A 21,609-nucleotide genomic window follows, 5' to 3' on the forward strand; every position below is an offset into this window, starting at 1 on the left:
CTCTTGATACGACAAGACATCTTTAAATTCGCTAGAAATAATTCTGCATCCTCTCCAGGCTCTCCAAATAAAAGAGGATATCCAGACATTTGGCGTTGGCTCTCCATTGAATTGATTTCAAAGTGACGCGTTTTTGTTTTTTCTTTCTTTAAAAGATTTACACAATAATATTTTCTAAATTGCAATCTATTCTACAACAAAATAAAAATATTCACATCAAATGACCTATGATAATCAATAAGAGGTAGAATGACAGGGTTTGGTGACGCAAGAATTTCTCCTACTCTTTGGGCACCAAACATGAATACCATACGTTGTTGAAAATGGATTTTTCTACTAATTGCAATGTTTACTCTAATGTGTGGAGTGAAATGAAAGGGAAAAACCTGTATTCCTGGGCCATTATCCATGGTCTATGCATGACCTAATTCTTAAAACAAAACAAAAATATAGACGTCCAAACTAAGGTCGTACCTAATGAGACGCAAAATAAAAGGATTTACTGATGCGTTTATCTCTACCAACCTAAGAGGACCTAAAATTCTACGAATTACTCGCTGAAATTGTAACTTAGTACTAACAATTATGTGTACCTTTTGCCTTGCAATGCGAATGAAGGGATCATACAAATTCTCATGATTCATGCAAGCTACTTGATTATGCTAAAGGTTGAGCCTTTACAAAACATACACAAGCCTGTCCTCAGTGGGGGTTCCAAAATTGAGGCGGTCCGGGGCGGGCAACAAGAAGAGCAACCTCTCGACACCCTTCAACGCTCTGGTGCTGCTCAATGGGGCTGGGGCACAACACAACACAAACCAAAACAACAAACCCACAGCCAAATCCCAACTACACAAGGGGCACCACCTAGTTTAAGAACGAACTAGGACGCAAAAGAGGAGAATCGTTAGAGCAATCCACAGACAAGCAAGGAATTTACACTAACCCTAACACCAATGGAACACTCTCACACACTAAAACACGAGAGAGAGAGAGAGAGAGAGAGAGAGAGAGAGAGAGAGAGAGAGAGAGAGATGGTCTACAACTTAGCTTCAACTTTATATTTTGCACAAAAAGGAACTTAGACCTTGCCGAATCAAGTGACAAGATTTGGTTATAGCATCACTAGCACATTGTCTTAGGGTTATGGGAGCCCTCTCACCATCCACCCTCTTACAATGGTAGCCAAACAATAGCCAATGAATCATAAGCAACAAAACAACAACCTTCAATGAAACAAGTCACCTTATGAAGCTGAATGAGTTTTCCAAGCCAAATTGGAGGAGAAGCGTGAGCCTTTGGACATGAATTGCACCCAAAACTACCAATTCATTGATGTTGGGGTAGATACAACAATGGTAGGAAGAATATCTTCTACTCGCACTCACTCAAACTAGCTCAATCTTTTCTATGCACCAAGGTGATGGTGTATAGAAAGCTTACTCTCTCTTTACAACCAAGATAGAACTAGCGTGTGGTACGCTCAATCTAGTGTGCAATGGTATAGTGATGTCTTTTACAAGGAGGAATGGGTTCTATTTATAGGTTTTAGAAGCCTTGATTAGGATTAAGCCTAATCAATTTTATTAGGAAAGATCAAGGATTATGAATTTTTATGAATTTCAAATGAGAATGGGGTCTCTCTTTTCTCTTGAGTCACATGGATGTGGGCTCAAGTAAGAGAATTATTGATGTGGTGAAAGGAGAGAAACTTCCATGGGAGTGAGTGAATTTGGTTTACTTGTGCGGTTGCCTACTCCATATGGTGATAGTGTGGGTGCATTTTTACAAGAGAAGTTAGTTGTTAGTGGTAATAATCACTAGAATTGTTAGTGATACATTTACAATGGGTAGGATGAGTTGATTTGATGAAGGAAGAGGGGTGAATTAAAAGAGAATCATTGAGATGGTGAAGCTTTGAAGAAGCTTGAACTCACCCTTGTGTAGATTGTGGAAAAAATGACCGCTGGTCTTCTTCTTCTTCTTCTTCGCTTCTTTACGCCTCCGCCACGGTTGACCACCACGATGAAAAGAGGATTTGTTGATGAAAAATTCTTCAATTTGCAGAAGTTATCATGGTTAAGATGTTGAATTTTAGATATTTTTAGGAGAGGTAAATGAAATTGTAACATAGAAGCAATAGAGAGACATGGAGAGGGTGTATGTATGTAGAGGTTCATAAAAGAACTATAGGGATGAGAGAGAAGGGTAATGGTGAAGAGGGTGGGAGAAGCCATGGAAATTTCAGGTTTGAGTGAGGGAAGGAGAGGGAGAGATGTGTAAGAGTGAGTAGGTGTGTGGAAGGGTGAGAGAAGACTAAGGGCTACTTGTGAGAAAAGTGGGAAGACTGGGGTCCACTCAAAAAATCATAGCTCACCGCTGGTAGCTCCAAAAATCATGAAAAACTTTGCGGTGATTATTCAAAGGGTGGGCTACATTTTCTCTTTTGACCACCGCTCCAAATTCGGAGTGGCGATAGGTGCCAAAATTCTCACCAAAAAGCTTGTTTTTATGCCTGCAAAAGTCTTTTAGTGGCCCCCTCCTTTGTTGAATTTGTACAATGCATCTAAGAGTGAGCCCCTCCTTTGTCATATTATAATACAAAGCATCCAAGTTGCCCTTGACCCATGCATGGAGGAGGATTATTGGTGAATAAAGAAATATATACATGGTTGGAATAGTGTATGGACTATTCATGGACTTTAGCTCAATAAGCACATGGTGTTAGAATAATGAGTAAAAATAATAATAAAAATATAGAGGAGTTATGGATATGGAAAGATATTGGAATCATATGATATGGTCCCTCCTTGAATTATTTTGGGTGAAAGAGGAAAAGGTATGCAAGTAAATAATATAATAAACGTAACCAATTAGTAGAAATCAATTTTTTGTTTTCACGAGGGTGAGGGTGAAAATGTGGGAGTGATTTGTATAAAGGAAAAATATGAGGTTAGAGTATGTACATATTGGCAATAAATATAATTATGGTGTAAGAGGATGAAAGAAGGTGTACGTAGGTTTAATAAAACACACACCTAAGTAGAAATATTTAAATAAAATACCAAAATAATTATAAAAAATCCCTATATTTAGGCCATATATACAATGAAATATTTACACACAAAGAGGCCATAATATACTTTTACTTTTTTATTTTTTTATTTTTTTGACTCAACTAGCCCAGTGACTAGCTAGCTGAGGGTTTTTAAGAAGATATGGGAAAAGCCCCCTAACTCACACACGCCAATGTACAGTGAAATGGTAGGGATAGTCATAGCGTTTGGGTGAATTTGGTAGTGTGGAGTAACTTACTATGGCAATTATGGAGAGACGAAAAACGGCTATCAATACTAATAAAAATATTAGTTTTAATACGTTTCTATTATATTGTTCATAGATAGACTATCTGTTGTTCATTAATCTTTATGAAATATGTCTTTGGTGTAGTATTTGAAAAGAAGAAAGTATATTTTCTCTCTTAATATCTTAAAGTCATTCATATAAGCTCTATCTAATAGACTATTCAACAATCTTTCAAATCGTGCTAAACGAAAGATATGGCTTACTACATTCTTTTCGACTTTAAGAACTTCAAAATGTAGTCCTATTACACCTAACTAGAAGTGTCAGATTCACAAACTGATACTAGAGTGGTTTAGAGTACATCAAGGAGAGTCTACAGTTAAATTTTGGAGAAATTGTGAGCCAGTAGACATCATACGCGTATGAAGTCTTCAGGCACAGATTGATTGTTTTGGCCATAACTTGAGCTACCGATATCGAATTTAGAAAAAAAATTTATCAAAACAAAGCCCCAAAGTAGCTCTACAAGATTCAGTGTCAACCATGAACAAAAATGTCTCCAAAAAATGTCAACGTCCAAAAAATGTCGTTTATGGCCTCAAAATTCATCTAAAAGTTAGGGGTGTATAAAGTGAGAGTTTTATAAACTTGTGAGAAAATGGTTGTGATTTTGGACTTTTTCCTAACTAAAGCACTTGCACATATTGGCATAAGTCTTCTTGCATCAAGTTAAAATTGTTAAGCCTAGAGATCATGTTCTCTTTACAGACAAAATCAACTTATACAAGCTTCAGAATCCCAATAATAGAGGAACATCCACCCATAATGATCTCCAAAATTTGCTATTGATAAAGACCAATCATGTTGAAAGAGTTTGGATAATAGGTCATGAGAGTAAAGGTCTGTATAGATATATTGACGATAGTGAGGTCAACCTTTATAGGTGCTTAGCACCATACCCAGAAGAGATTACAAGCTCTTATATGTCTATACATACGGAGTTGACTGTCAATGGAAATCTATAGTTGTTGACAAGTATGGACGAGAATACAGAGTTGTAGAAAGCACAAACCCACAGACTACATTAGACATAGGTGGATATTTGTTCAATGAAGGACCACAAAAACTCCACCAAACACGAGAATTCCTCCGAGTATTCCAAAGAGGGAGCCACTTGGATTCCCTTCTAGAGCGATATTGAGAGACGAGATGATAGACATGCCTTCTCAAAGACCAATCTCCAACAGAACGACCAATCCCTTCAAAGAAGAACCTAGGCATAGAAGAGTCCCGATAGCAAGAGAAGGATTGGGAGAGTCTATGGTTAGACTTGTAAATAATCAGCAAGTTAGACCATTCCAGATCTAAAAATGGATAAACAAGAAATATGTCGGAGATAAAGATCCGAGAGATCACATGGTGGCTTTTAGAAGAGTAATTAGAGCAGAGGAAGTTTTGGATTATGCAACACAGTTTGCAAGATTTGGACTGACTCTTGAAGATGACGTAGTAACATGGTTCGACTCAGTGGAAAGATGTGATTTTGAGACTCTTTACGAGCTGTTTGAGGAGTTCATTGAAGAATTATCACAAAAAGGCATAGCTCACAATACTGTCTCACAAATTCACATATTCAAACAGAAAGAGGGTGAATCGGTACGCAAAGCGGCATTACGGTTCAAGAGATATGTCAAGTTCTGCCCAAGAGTGAAACTACCTACACAAGCACAATTAATGCTGATCGTTATCCAAGGGATGAGACATGTGGGTCTTCAAAAGGATCTGCATATGATAAGGAGCAAGACACTAAATGAATTGATCAAAGAATCTCTTTATTTGGTGGATAACTGTGAGAAATATAAAGAAAACAACTGTAAAAGTCAAGAGGAAGACACATCCTTTCAGTACATTGATTCACAAATGAGTGAGTCCATTGCAAAACCAGTGGCACCTATTGATCAAGAAAATTTTATCAACAAAATGGTCAAGAGTCTAGCTCCTCTTGTAAATTTTGATCCGAGGGAGCTTAAGTGGTGCAAAATTGAGAGAAAATGGACAAACCATACAAGAGAAGAGTGTTACTATGGCATGGAATATGCTAGGGATAGGTATGTACAACCTAATCCAGTAGCACCTACTCCACCTAGATACGCTATAGGAAATGTGCTAGATCGAGTACCAGTTTCAAGACCATAGCCTGTCTTAGGACAACAACCTACCATGCCAGGTGCTAGGATGCCTATAGACATGAGATACACATAGATGATGGAAGAATCTAATAAACAAGCAATAGTATCAATTGCAATGTATTATAACAACCAAAATAGGTACTTCCCTTCAAAGCAATAGAAGATGAGAGAAACAAATGGAGTAGTGAGGTCGATATAACCTCCACCTCCTGCGTTTCAACCTAAAGAAATAAGGTATGATATGGAAAAAAGAACATTGCGGTTAATTGTGAACAGAGGCTTAGATAGGTCAGATCATGTTTACAGCCAAGAGGAAATGAAAGAAGAAGCTCTTCAACTAGATTGTCACAAAAGCCATGACAACCAGGTCAAACAATGTCCTCAAACGGAGATCACACAAGTAAATGCCTATTTTCTTGACTGTGGAGTCATTCACTTGGTCCCCGACTATCCAAAAAATCCAAACCGGGTGAGAAAGATCACAATGAATGTCTCAAGAATTGTTCATCTACCTAGTAGCTCAAAAAATGAAAAAATGTCGTACCAGTTCAAGTAGTTACAAGAGGGCAAGCTCAAAAGGAAGCTGAGGAGAACCCATAAATAGAGAAAATGGAAACAAGTGCAAGTCCATAGACGGGTCAGACAAAGACCGATGCACCTAGTCAAAAAACCAAGAGGAAAATAGTTGGAAAGCTAGAAAGGCTAGAATGAAAGCACTTAGGGAACGAGAGCAAGAATCCCTAGTTGAGGAGCTTATCCAAGCTAAAGAAAAGATATGCCAACATGAGGAGAGTGTTGCACCTTCTCTTATGGAGGCGACTCAACCTCCAAAAGAACCATCCACAAATGAGAAACAGAGAAGTGCCGATTCGGGAGGATCAGTATTGGTAGACCCTTAAGATGAAAGAGCTATTAGATGCCCTCTTGAAAGCCTATAAATCATGGCTAAAAAAAAACCAAACCCAAGAACAGAAGTGGATGATATATCCATACGCAGAACTAGAAAAGGACGGGCTTGAAATGAGCCAGAAAATGACTCAAATAGCCCAAGATTTACTAGAACTTGGGGGATTCACCATCAAAAACTTATCACACCACGTAAGTGCAGGGGAGGGTTTTTTCTTACAAGTTACATAAGCGTATAATTTAGGGGCAGGCCCCGAATAAATTATCTCTCAAGCTTAAAAATAAAGGAGGAGGGTATCATATTTGGGGGGGGGGGGGGGGGGGGGGGGGGGGGGGGTGGAGAAGGGAGCTTGACCCAGATTGATTACTTGTAAAAATTCGTCACGGATCTACACTAGAACTCATATGAATTTATGAAAAAAAAATTATTAGGTCACACATCAAATTTTGCATCAAGCTGGTCATAGGTAAGGGTTGATTTGGAGCACGTCAAGGGTTGATTTACGCCAGCTTTGGATGGGTCAGAATGGGATGAGTAGCCAGAGTACAGGCTAATCGGGTGCATACTTCAGAAGTCAGACTAAGACACATTGACGCTACATCTTGTTATCAACAAAAGTGGCTCCTTAGTACGTAGCCAGTCACTATGCTACACACTCTTTGACTAGTTTTCCTTGGTTAGATCATGTGAGACCTAAATTTTATATGTAAGAAAGGGGTGTGATAGTTTTGTTAATTGATTATCGTATAAGTGTAGAAAGGTGGGTCATATTCCCTAATATTAGTTGTATATAGGGGTTTTATCAAAGTTTTATGCTCGCAAGTGGCTTCCCATTTTGTATATAGAGTGAATCCCCCATGTACTAGAACCACTGGCTAGAAAACCTAAGGGTGTGATCCTTGTCCCACTTACACCAATAATCCCACCAAACCAGGAACAAAAAGAGCTAGATTTTAGTCACAAGCACAAAAAAAGCTCAAGGACCCCACATTAGAGCAAATGATAGTGTTGAATGCTACGGATAACTCTTCGAGGGATTTCACATAGCTATACCTGAGAATTGTAAGGAAATAGATGGTCTTGATGAAATTGTGGAAACAACTTAGAGAGGCCAATGAAGCGAGTGAGCTAAACAGACGAGTAAACCAAATGGGTGATGAAAGAGGAGTGTCTCTTCCACCAATAAAGGAATTTGACGCTGGATCTCAAATGAATCTAGAAGTGGAATCATGTTTTGGGGAGATAAAGGATCTGTACTCTCTATGGACAGTCAACCCCATTCGCTAGGAATACTACCGTCCTATACGGGAGAGCACGAGGCCAAGTCAAATGTTATTACAGTCCCATCACAGAGATTGTCTCCCAGCAAGGTCATAGATTCAAAAGGGCTTATAGACATTTTGTCAACATTAGTCACTTGTATGATAACATTAGCCGAGTTGCTTAGAATACAACCAAACATGTGGGCTACTGTGGAAAAATGATTAGAGAAATTTGGTGAAAACAAAACCAATGACTCAAATCGAGAAAGGGATCAAGAGCTGGAAATGCCTCAGCAGTGCCATTAAACAAGGTAGGAAAGTACTATGAGGGAGAAGATGGGAACACCACTCTTCCTTTGGAATTCCAAGGTGTAAAACCCATGGTAATTCTTGATAGTGGAGCCGGTGTTTCTGTTAGCAGCAAGCTAACATGGACACCATTTTTCGAAGTTCTCCTTGTAAAAACAATTATTATTTTGATAAATCGGGAATATTGTAACTCCTGTTTTCTTGGTAAACCTTGTAATTAATGAGCCTGGGCTACAAGCTTCCAGATTGTATTAGCCATTCAATTTCCAGCTCTGGTAGAACTCCAGATTATCACTTTTGACCACCCAAAAACCTTGGCTAAGGTATAAAAGCCAATTTTTATAAGTTTCTTATAACTTTTTGGATAAGAAATACACAGCGTGAGCTAACGACGCTCACTTCTCTCCTTCTCGCGCTTCCTACTCCCTCTCTGGTCGTCACAGTTCGAATGCGTTTGTTGCATTACAACTGCAGGTAAGAGCTCTATGCATTGATGTAAGCAGTTCATAGTATTTCGTAGCTTTTGGCGCGGCCTAATTTCATCATGACTAGGAATTTACACTTTCAAATAAAAAACTAAGCATAGGCGGGGTATTGGGGCATCATTGCTAAGCATTTAGATGCATTCTGGGTCGAACGACTAGGTCAAAAATCCACTGCTATTAATAATCGCGATTTTGGAACTTGACCTAAATTGGGATTTGAGACCATAGGCATGTGTGCTTAGGTCTTATAAACTTGTCCTAGAAGTTTTGTTTGGATGTCATTTGATGTTGTAATGGATGTGATTTTCTTGCCGATGAGCGATTGGCTTTTGGTGATTTCAGTCACTTGAGTGTAGCCTGAGTTAGATGCGAGTTGTTAGTTGTTTTCCAGGAGCTTGACAACCTCCTGTAGACTCTATGCACTAGTCGAGTCAGCTTCGTCCAATGGTTTGACAAATTAATCGTGGTACCCGCTAATACTGCAATAAGATAGGATGGTGAGGTTAGACACGCGTCCCACATTTGGCGCCGCTGCCGGGGAATGAAGAGACCTAAACTAGGGAAAAACACGAGAGTGTTGTGTAATTGTCCTTTAACTTTCTCTAGGTTCGCTTAGAGTTCAAAACTCTTTTTAGAAATTTCATAGCTTAAGATTGTCGTCTTTTGCTGTGTAGAGGTAGCTTGGAAGTAATTGTACTTGCTGAGTACCTTTAGGATTGTAGGATTGTAGATTTAGATTAGGATTTGGAGAATGATTGGGAGACAAAACAAGTCTTAAGATCAAGACTCTGAAAAACATAAAAAACACAAGAAAACGAGTGTTGGTGGACACTTTTCACAACCTCATTGCATGAGAAACTAGGAGTAGGGTAAGCAGGATCCGAGGGGGATTTCATAGCATTGCTCTCTCTGAAAGAATCAAGTATGAGTTGTTATGTAAGGTTGCAGAATTTCAGGTCTACGGCTAGAAATAGCACGAAAAGACTCGAATTCACTCAATCCAACTGGGGAGTAAGCCTAAAAATTGTATGAACCAGTGGGTAAGCTCAACGACACTTCGAGGTAAAAATTTCAAGAAGTTGGCCAAAACTCAAATTATTTACTTTTTCTTGACTTGTTAGGCCAAACTAAGTTTTGACTTGATTCATAGGCTTAAAACACATCATAAAAGGACTGTGATTATTTCAAAAAAGTGCTCATTTCAAGCCTTAAGTTAATAATTGTGATTATTAACTTTTTGCTCTAAATTGGCCAAGGCTCATACCATTGATTCATTGCATGTGTACAAACAACTTTTGTAAAGGCCTAAGATATTTGGATCACTAAACTGGTAAAAAACTAGGTGAAAAATAAAGTTTGTACTGACTTTTTGAATCTTGAGTGTGAACAGAGGAAAAATTTATCCAAACTTGGTGAAAATTGATTCATAGGCTTATATTGAGGTGAAAAACATGTGTATATGCTCAATTGACCAAAAACTTGTAAAAATTTGACAAAAGTAAATAATCGTGATTATTTACATTTGCCGTGTTTTTGAACTTTTTTGACCAAGTTGACATACCACTAGCTTTACCATGTTGTAATAAGCCCACAAACCAAATTTGGTAAGATTTGAATCACTACAGTGAAAACTGTGACAAAAATTACAAAGTTAGTCTGCGGACAGCGGACAGATAATTAATGACCATTTGACCAAATTTTGTCCAAACTTGATGAAAATTGGCTAGTGACCTTTACATAAGGTGCTAATAGATTTGTATCAAAGTTGGGACAAAAATTTACAAAAAATTATCAAAAGTAAATAATCGTGATTATTTACTTTTGCTTCCAAACTTCGTGATTTTGCAAATTTGAGTATATCACAAAGTCAAGCACATCAATTGGACCCCACAAATCAATTTTGGTGAAATTTGGACCACAAAAGTGAAACCTAAGCCAGATTCTCAAAATAAGAGTCTGCGGAAATGGAACAGTGGGTAAACTTAATCAATTTTTTTCCAAACTTGTTGAAACTTTCTCAAGGGCTTTAAGAAGTTGTATACTTGCCAAACCAATCCAGAAAATGCAAAAAAAAGTGACAAAAGTAAATAATCGCGATTATTAACTTCTGCTACCCAGAGACTTCAAAGTTGACTTTTGGGCTTATACAGTTTTAGACCATCATAAAATAAGGCCACGAGAAAATTTTGGTGTCAATCGGATCAAAATTGGTACAGATACACTCAGTTACAGATTGCAGATGAAACCTTTGATTTTGCTAAGCTGAATCTGAAAGTCAAAGTTTTGACTTCCATAGCACGAATTAAAGTGAAATACAGAGACCAATCACTGGAGTTCTCAAGAGCTCGACTGTCCTTATAGAAAAATAGCTAATTTGACAAGTTGTGTACAGGAATCAGGTTGCAGACGAGGAATCAGTGGCTTGACAGAAAGTTGCAATTGAGTCAAGTGGAAATTAACGACAAGTCAATATAAGGTAAGTACTCTATCCAGGGCTTCATAAGTCTATATGAACCTTAGATCTGGTCATGTAATAGAAAAACAAGGCCTATTTGAAGAAAACACCAGTAGAGTATTCACTGAAGAAAACGTAAATCAAGGCAATTCCTTACACACAATTCTTGAAGAAGTATCGGACACTTTTCAGAATCAACATCTGAAATGTCTTCTTACTTGACTCACTCTGAAACCAAAACGACAATGCGCTATAAGCATATACTCTCTTTTTACAAGACTAATCATCATGGAGCCTAGGTTTACTTGGATCCTAACGAAGAGTATGCTATTCGCATTGATGATCATGGTATTGAGTTCAAAGAAGAAGTTAGGACCAACAAACAAGGAAAAATGTACATGGATCGAAACGGAACTCAATATGTACAAGTTGAAAATCCTGATATGGTGGACAAATGGGGCTTAGAAGTAAACATTATAATCCTAGATATGTTAGCAACAGAAGAACCACCAACTTTGGAATTCGAGGGATACGATCAAGTAGACTTGAAGCCCTTGAAACGGCTTAATACGGATAATCCTAGGGTCGGAGTCTATTGTTGGGAAGATAGAAACATAAAAGATCTCTTGTGGACTTCTCATGCTAGACCAGGACAAATTAACGGCCATGAAGATCATCTATATCTTCAAAATCAAAGATAAGGGATCTGCGGATCTACCAACTTACTTTTTTATGGATTGTTATAACAACAACTTTGTTATGATGACTCCTGAGGAGGTAGAAAAAACCAAATACCAGGGGTATTACATACGGGATTGGATATTGGGTCAAGGACCAGAAACCACTCCAAGAGACAAACATCTTGAGAGATCATCTGAGAGTAATGTGAAGAAACCAGATACCACCTATCACGAAGAAAAGCGGATGACACTATGGCCATCCCAGGGCTACATGAGTCACTATTTTCGACAGACTGGTTTGAAGGACTTGGAACAGGACCAACTCCTAGAAGCCCTGGAGTTGAACCAAATAGACGTGTCAAACCTGACCCAAAAATGGGTCAAAAAATACAGTGGATCAGGGGATCCATATGACCACTTAGCAAGCTTCAAGCAAGTGCTAATAGCGGAGCATATATTCGATTTCCATACTCAATTCGAAGGATTTGGAATGACCTTAGAAGGAAAATCTTTGACATGGTTCCAAAACATTCCACCAAGGTCAATCATGGATTTGAATACATTAGCTCAAGGATTTGTAGCTGCTTGTTCTAAAATGGGGATTAAACATAATACGGTAGCTCAAATCTACAGCTTTAAACAGAAACATGGTGAGTCTGTTAGGGATTGTGCAACTCGAATGAAAAAATACATTGCTAGATGCCCAGAGATGGAGATACCTGCAGAGGAGAAACTTGTTTCATTGTTTCTGGAGGGACTACTAAACAAAGAACTTCATGCTATACTCTATAGTAAAAAGCATACAACCCTAGAGGCGTGTGTGTCTGATGCTATTGACCTAGGAGAAAATTGTGAGATCTTTAATGAAGAGGACGTCCCGAAGGATGATCAAAGCGAGAAGACTGCATCCATAAAACCAACCAAGTGGGAACGGTTGTTGCGGCACCACTCTCAGCCATAGAAGATATGCTAAAGAGAATGAATGACATGATGAACAATATGCAAAAGGCACCCATGAGAGGACCAGGATAGGGGATATCCCCACAGGGACAACCAATAAGGCCACAAAAATGGTGTGCAATTGAGGGTAAATGGACAAACAGTGAGACCCACGAGTGCTACTTTAGACCAAAGTATGATGGGAATGTTCAGTACGTGCCCATGAGGCCACAAGGACAACCCATGTACAGATATCAGCCTAATATGGCTCAAGTTCAGAGACCACCAATGGGTATGAAGAGACCTCATTCTGTGTTGGGACAACACCTCCTTATCCAGGACATAATGTGGTGCCTGTAAAGTACATGCACGCAGAAGGTGTCATAGATGAACAAGCGTTAGTGCCTGTTACACCCTATGTAGAGCCTAGTCCATCTACCGTGATGATAGAGGGAGATTGGTATAGTCCACAACCACCACCAATGGAGGAAACCATGACTTATGCTCCACAAGAGCTCGCATCAATGCATTATGTAGCTAATCAAGGTGTCAAACCTCCTATGGGAAGACCCATGACTGTGATAACTGTCATAACTGTGGTGCTAATGACCATTGGAAAAATGAATGTCCAGAGCCTGACAAAACCTCAAACCAATTGAAGCCTATTGCATACAATGTTGCAAAAAGGGAGGACACTTTCCGAAAGATCGTCCCGAGAATCCTTTGAACAAGGGAAAAACTGTGGTCAACGTAGTACAAGTGATGCCTAGTAGCTCATCAGAGAGCAAACCGATTTTTCCAATCAAGGTAATAACTAGAGCTCAGGCAAACAAAAAGAAACACAATTCCTTTGATGATTCGGAGAATACAAAAGTTTCTTCTCAAAAAATCAAAAGGACAGAAGCAAAAGATATGAGATGAGAAAACAAAAACAACGGGTTGAAAACGATGAGAAAGTAAAAATTCTAGCCCAGGACAAGTTGAAGGAAACGGGCAGTGAATTTAAGAAAGCAACCATGAAATTTGGGGGATCCATTCTGGTTAATAAAATTTTTGAGCCTATCAATGCTGCCTTGGAAACCTACCAAGCCGGACTAAAAACAGGCCAAAACATGGAAAACATATGGAAAAACTATCCATCTCTAGACATGAAAGCAGCTAAGTTGGAAGCTTATCAAAATTTGATAAGAATCACCCAGGAAATTCTGGATAAACAAAAGCCCAAGCTTGAAAGTATTGCAAAACCAGAAGAGCTTGCGGTAGAAGAAACAAAAGCAAAATCCGATGTGGTGGCAGAACCCCACCTTGAAACAAATGAACCAGAGCTCCTGGTGCCGGACAGTGAAGATGCCTTAGACGGAATTCCATTCGTAGAAGAAGATTGGCCAAGACACTTATGGGAAAAGATAAGGGAGATCAATGATGGAAGCCCAAATTTAAAGTCAGCCCCTATAGAAGAAGTCTGGTTGGATAACCTACCATCTGATATAAGCCTGGATATACAATCCTTATACGGGGATTGCGGATCAGAGGATTCAGGGATATCTAAACCAATGACATTAAAAACATTAACTTCTTACCTCGGAGATAACGAAGATGAGTCTATCATTTGCAAAAGCACTCAAGTCAAAAGAGCCAAACAGACCCTAGAAGTAGACAACATTCATTCAATCATGTCTACACCGATCCAATGCACTCTCACTTTGGGGGAACTGTTGAAATTCAGGCCATACTTATGGAATGATTTACAAAAAACCCTAGAAAAGGTGGGGATAACAGGGTTAATCTCTAAGAATCTAGGGAACTCGAAAAATGAAACGGCATACAAAGAGATTTGATCAGTTCCTATGAACAAGGTCGGAGAATATTATGAAGGGGAAGAAGGAAACACTACCCTCCCAGTGAAATATAATGACATTGAAACCATGGAAATACTGGATAGTGGAGTTGGCATAGCCATAGCTTCTAAAGCAGTATGGGAATCCTGGGGACATCCAACCATTAGACAAACGTGAATGAAACTGCAGTTGGCTAACGGACACATTGAAAGACCGCTAGGGCTACTAGAAAAAGTGATAGTCAACTCATGTGGAATTGAATATCAACACACTTTTTCCATAGTAGACTTTGGGAAAAAACTCAACTATGAAATCATATTGGGAAGACCTTTCATGCGACAGGTACAGCTTATCCAAGATTGGGGAAACGAATATCTGTACTTAAAGCAGGTGGGATCTATAACAAGAGTCAATCTAAAGAACCACACCTACAGAGACGTCTTGAAAACACCCATTCAAGAGTTTGATTTAGTCTCTTCGGTTGAAACTAAACTTCCATCATGGCTAAACAAAGACACTCCTATTTGGATGTGCGGAGCTTCAGAAAATGGAAGCTTAAGACGCACTCAAGCCAAACGAGCCATTCGAAAACAAGGGAAAACACATCTAGTATTGGTAAATCAAATTTTTGCTGAAACTGAAACTTCACGTAATTCCACACACGATGAATTTCTTTCACAATTTAAAGATTGTTTCATGCATGATCTGCCACCTGGAATTCCACCATCACGCCTAGAAGACCACAAAATTGACATCATACCGGGTAGTGAACCTCCTTGTAGAGCACCTTATCGCGTAAATCCTACCGCTCACAAGGAAATACAAACTCAAATCACTAATTTACTTGACCGAGGCCTAATCCAACCTAGTAGTTCACCATACGGAGCTCCAGTACTTCTTGTCAAGAAGAAAAATGGAACCTTTCGTATGTGTATCGACTACAGGGCTTTAAACAAGATCACCATTAAGAATAGGTTTCCAATTCCTAGAGTGGATGACCTATTATACAAACTAAAAGGGGCACACATCTTTAGCAAAATTGACCTTAAATCAGGATATCACCAAGTCAAAATGTTTGACCATGATGTTTACAAAACTGCTTTCAGAACACAAACTGGACACTACGAATTTCTTGTCATGCCATTTGGTTTGACAAATGCACCAGCTACATTCACACTCATGATGAATCGAATTTTCATTGACCATCAAGATTTTGTGATTGTATTTTTTGATGACATTTTGGTATTCAGTAAATCTGAAGCAGAGCATAAGCAGCATTTAACACGTGTATTTGATCTGCTTGCACAAAATCACTTGTATTTGAATCCTGAAAAGAGTTCATTTTTCCAATCTGAAATTGAATATTTGGGACATATTGTATCGGGTAAGGGAATACATGTCGATCCAAAGAAAATTGAAGCCATTCAATCCTGGCCGAGACCCAAAAACTTGCATGAGCTACGATCTTTCATTGGTCTTTGTAGCTATTACAGGAAATTTGTTCATAATTTTGCTTACAAAGCACATTATTTGACTCTCTTATTGAAAAAAAAATACGCCTTATGAATGGAATGATTTGCAAGAAATCTCATTTAATGCACTTAAACATGCTTTGACTAATGCACCTGTATTGCAATTGCCTGATTTTGAAAGACCATTCTTTGTGGTAGTCACTGATGCTAGTGGGAAAGGTATCGGTGCAGTCCTTATGCAAGATAATCATCCAATTGCTTTCGAAAGTCGTAAATTCAAACCATCTGAAACAAAGTTCAGTACTTATGATAAAGAGTTGACTGTTGTGGTACATGCATTGAAAATCTGGAAACATTATGTAATGGGTACTGACTTGATCATTAAAACTGATCAACAAAGTATCAAATATTTACTTTCTCAGCCCTTAATAGATGATAGACATATTAAGTGGGCCGCTTTCATTCAAAGTTTTCAGCCCAACATTCAATACCAACCTGGTAAAGAAAACGTTGTGGCTGATGCTTTGAGTAGAAGACCCTCACTTAATCATCTATCAACCATCACGGGAACTTCATTTGACACTATGCCTGACACTTATGCACATGATGATGACTTCAAAACGACATGGTTGCACATGCTTGATAATTCTGTACACACATTTCTCGAATACACTATTCAAGAAAACTTCCTTTATTTCAAACAAAAATTGTGTGTGACTAAATCTTTTCGTACATTAATTATTGAAGAATTGCACAAACCACCTTATGCTGGACATAGAGGATTTGCTGCAACTTTTCAAAATTTATGTCGTGATTTCTATTGGCCTGCTATGAGAATGGATGTTAAAAAGTATGTGTCAACTTGTTTGATTTGTCAAAAAATCAAAGCAGCTACAGGTAAGAAATTGGGACTTTTACACCCTCTCCCCATTCCTGAAAGACCTTGGGAACATATTTCCATGGATTTTGTTACTGGTTTCCCACTCACAACACACAAACATGACATGATATGGACTATTATTGATCTTTTCTCTAAACAAGCATACTTTGTTCCATGTAAGAAAACACTCACAGCACATCAAGCTGCACTTTTGTTTCTAAAGACTGTTTTTCCACATCATGGTTTGCCTAAAGTGATTATTTCTGATCGGGACTCAAAATTTTGTGGTGCTTTTTGGACTACTGTATTTGAAAATCTTGGCACTACACTTGACTTCACTTCTGCATTTCATCCTGAATCTAATGGTCAAACCGAAGTCACCAACTGAACTATTATTGACTTGTTAAAGGCTTATGTTTCTTCTCAACCTAAGAAATGGGATGATTACCTACATATTTTGCAATTTGCATACAACAACACCACTCACACCGCCACGGGTAAATCTCCATTTGAAATTATATATGGTCACTCACTTCCTACTCCTGCTTCACGTCTTTCTAATGTTGTGCATGTCGCTGATGATTTCACTACTGACTTTCATGATATTTATGCAAGTGTGCATTCTGCCATTAAACACTCACAAGAACTTTACACCAAGCATGATAACAAGCATCGCAAGGCACACCAATTCAAAGAAGGTGATCATGTTTTACTTCGCATCGAAAAACGAAGGATCAAAAGTGTTGATACTAATGTCTTTGTTAAGCTTTCTCCTCGTTTTTATGGACCTTTCAAAATTTCAGATGTCATTAACGATGTTTCTTTTCATTTAGACCTACCTGCACATTGGCACATTCACAATGCCTTTCACATTAGTCTTTTACGCCCATTCCAAGGACCCCTACCTACACACCACATTTATGAAGACCCACCTTCACTTGTAGACCAAGAAGAGCAACTCATCCCTAACAAAATAGTTGACCATGAGACCACCACTACACGCACTGGAATGGTTTATAACCGTTACCTTTTGACTTTCAAGGGCCACCCTAGAGAGGATGCCAAATGGATGCCTGAAAAGTTTTTTCGCAACTTTCCCGACCTTCTCCACACTTTCCATCACTCACGGTCCAGTTGATTTCTCTATTGAGAAACTGAGGATAGTTGCTATCCCTGGTGGGAGGGATGTTACGAGACTGGGCACCCTCCTGTTGTAGTGGTTAGCTGCAATTGGGATATCTGGGCGTAATGGTTAATTATGTGCTGTCTATTTTACTAATTGAGTTGATGATGATTTTGTAGAGTGGAATGCGGGGAGTTGATGAAGAGGCGACTGCAATTACTCTTGACCATTTTATATTTGCACAGTATCTTAGAACATCATTTCAATAAGCCACTATGGCTCTGTAAATAGTTGTAGTGGGAACTCCCCTTATGGGTCATGCAAGAACTAATGAGCTTCACTCATTTGCAAAAGTAAATTGGTTGTAAAAGAGGGGCCTCAATTTTTGGCACCTTAAACTCAAAGTAATATATTAAATACCAACTCCACAAGAGAGGTGCCGTGGAGTTTGGGGCTAGATTTTAGGCCTTTCTCTTGCAGATTCTCTTCTCTACTCTCTTATGCTATGGTTATTTTGCTGTGTACTCTCTAATCTAGTCTCCATCTCTTACACATCTCCTACACTCTCTTACAAGTTTGTCTATGTAAATTCTATGTTTACTCTGTGTGTGTGTGTGTGTGTGTGTGTGTGTGTGTGTGTGTGTGTGTGTGTGTGTGTGTGTGTGTGTGTGTGTGTGTGTGTGTGTGTGTGTGTGTGTGTGTGTGTGTGTGTGTGTGTGTCATAGTCTAGGTGAGTGTGTGTGCTTGGAAATTGGAAGAAGAGGTGGACAATTTGATGGTGATGGCTTGAAAGCTTGTGTTGAATATTCTAAGCGGTCGATCTCCCCCTCTTCTCCCAACATCCTCAAAACATGTGGGCTCCACATCCTGTATCACCTTAGCCATGTAGGCTTGGTGATGCGCTAGATACCCATCATAAGTCAATTTTTGAATTGAATTTCTGGCTCTGTTAGATCTGCACGGTCCTGGGTCACTCCTTTGCCCTCTAGCATCTTCTTGTACTTTCCTTACACTAGGTGTCCTGACAGCCGGAATTCCAAATTCCTCATCAAGACTTTTTTCAGAACCATCTGAATCCATGTCTACATGTGAAAACCCTGATGATGCATCAGCCATAAAGGGAGGTTCATCAACCTTTTCCTTTCCTTTTCATGATACATTCCCTTACCTGCTGGTGGAGTAACCTGCGTACGTAGTCTACCATTCCATGGCTTCGCAACAGAGCCACGAGAAGAGGACTCTTGTGGTCCACTCAAAACCTGTGCCACATCATCTTTTACATCAGCCCCAATAGTGCAATGTGCATTACTGTACCAGCTGCTCATCTCATCAAAGACTACATCTCTGCTCAATCGTAATTCTCGTGTAGTAGGATTGTAGCACCTGTACCCTTTTTGTTCAAGGGAATATCCCACAAGAATACATTTCTCTGCTTTAGGATCCAATTTCCTACGCAACTCATTTGGTACATGCACGTAAGCTATGCAGCCAAACGCTTTCAAGTGTTCCAAATCAGGCTTTGTACCTGTAAACTTTTCCTCAGGTGTTACATCATGCACCGCAACTGTAGGTGTCCTGTTCATAATTGTACACAGCTGTATTTACAGCTTCAGCCCAGAAATGATGAGGCATGTTCTTCTCATTCATCAATGCACGTGCAACCTCTACAATGTGCCTGTTTTTCCTTTCTGCGACCCCATTCTGTTGTGGAGTATATCTGCATGTAAACTACCTGCGTATACCATGCATTCGTAGAAAATCTGAAAAATCGCACTCTTGCTATGCTCACTAGGAATATATTCTTAGTGAAATGACCACTATGTCTATACACCATAATTCAAAGAGGGACGAGAGAAAACAAGAGAAGAAAAAGGTGATAAAGAGGTCACCCTCTTCTCCATCTTCCTTATCCTTTTCCTCTTTTGAAGAAAGTGATGGTGCAGACAAGGAGGAACAACGGAAGAAAAAGGCGAGAAAGAGGTCACTCTCTTCTTCATCCTCCTCATACTCTTCCTCTTCTAAAGAAAGTGATGGTGCAGCCCTTGAACCACCTAAATGAAGAGGCCATAGGAAATCCTATGCCACAAGGAAGAGGTCATCCAAGGTCAAAAAGTTCAAAGAGGGAGGAAAGAACATCTCTTTCCTTACCTACGGTGGCACCTTTGGTGCTAGGGACAAAGTCTTGGCCTTCATCCAACAGTTCCATGCGACGTTTGGGGATGAGGGCTTCACGGAGTCCTCTAAGCTACACCATGTAGCTATGCATTTTCAAAATTCCACCAGGCAATGGTGGTCTAGCGTACAAGCAAACGATGAAATGGTGGTCTAGCCTACAAGCAAACGATGAAGCTCTACGAACGTGGAAAGCTTTAAGAGCTTCCATCATGAAGCAATTTTTGGCTACCAATGCGAAAGACAAAGTACTCGGCGAATGGCAAAGTTTGAAGCTCTCTCCCTCTACGAATGTATTCACAAATATGTAGACAAGTTTTGGGACTTACATCTCAAAGCCATTGTCTTCAAAAAGATGGATTTTGGAGAGCAAAAACAACAATTTTGTGTGGGTTTAATTGAGGATATGGTGGAGTATGTTAACTCCCAAAGGCCACACACCATATCTGCAGTCATACACCATACCATGGTGGCTTCATGAATCAATTTCAAATAAGGGGCTAAGAGAAATCTTAAGCCCACGGAAAACAAGGACCGTAACGAGCCTAAGGGGAAGGACAATGTCCAAAAGTCTCCCACAGGCAACGCCAACAACAGCAAAGCTAAGGAGAAGAAAGCTTATAAAGGCAAAAATAAACTCTTTGCTCAAGAGCTAGAACGTTATTGGAAAGATAACCGTTCTTTCAAGTGCGGGGAGCAAGGGCATGCCTATCGTGCTTGCCCCCCAAGAATACACATAATGAGCCTCCTAGAGCTGCCTTGGTCGAAATTCAAGAAGAGGATGCTCATCACAAAGGACCTCCTCTATGCCATGCTTGGGGAAAGGTAAGAGGACATGATGCTTTTATTCTCTTTGACCCTGGTTCTACTCACAATTTCATATCCATAGAGTTGGCCACCAAGCTAGGCATCCAAGCCTATGAGATGGGAGATGTCCTACTTGCGGATGGTGCTTTCAAGGGGCAAGAAGCCTTAGTCACTACCTTAATTGGTAAATTGAGGCTCCATGTCCAAAAGCTTTGTGGACAAGGAGGATTTCTTTGTCTCTCCTCTCAAGCACGAGGATGTAATCCTAGGGGCACCATGGTTGATCGCATGGCTGCCAATGTGAAATTCCATGAAAGGCAAATCTACTTTAGGTTCAAGAAAAAAGATATGTACATAGATGCTAAGGAGTTGGGTAGTACCATACCTCTTGTACATAAGCAAGCTTTCAATAAGTCAATAAAGAGCTCTATTTCCATGTACATGATTTTTGTTAAAGATTCTCAATATGAACCTAATGCTTTAGCAAAAGAAAATATAAACAATCAAAAGGAATTAGAGTTATCCAATTTTCTCAAGGGGTTTCCAGATGTTTTTATTGACGATATCTGACAATATCCCTTGTGAACTACCTGCAAAACGAAGCAATGATGACCATGCAATTGAACTTCTTCTAGGAAGTTCACCACCTAATAAACCTCCTCATAGAGGTTCCCAAGATCAACAAGAGAAGATTATGCGGCAAGTGCATGAGTTAGTTGAGAATGGCATGGTTATACCTAGCTCATCTCCATTTTGTTCACCAGTGTTATTAGTGCAAAGAAAAG

The sequence above is a fragment of the Adiantum capillus-veneris genome, chromosome 5, assembly GCF_014529385.1.
Source record: "Adiantum capillus-veneris isolate H3 chromosome 5, ASM1452938v2, whole genome shotgun sequence".
NCBI classification, from domain to species: domain Eukaryota; kingdom Viridiplantae; phylum Streptophyta; class Polypodiopsida; order Polypodiales; family Pteridaceae; genus Adiantum; species Adiantum capillus-veneris.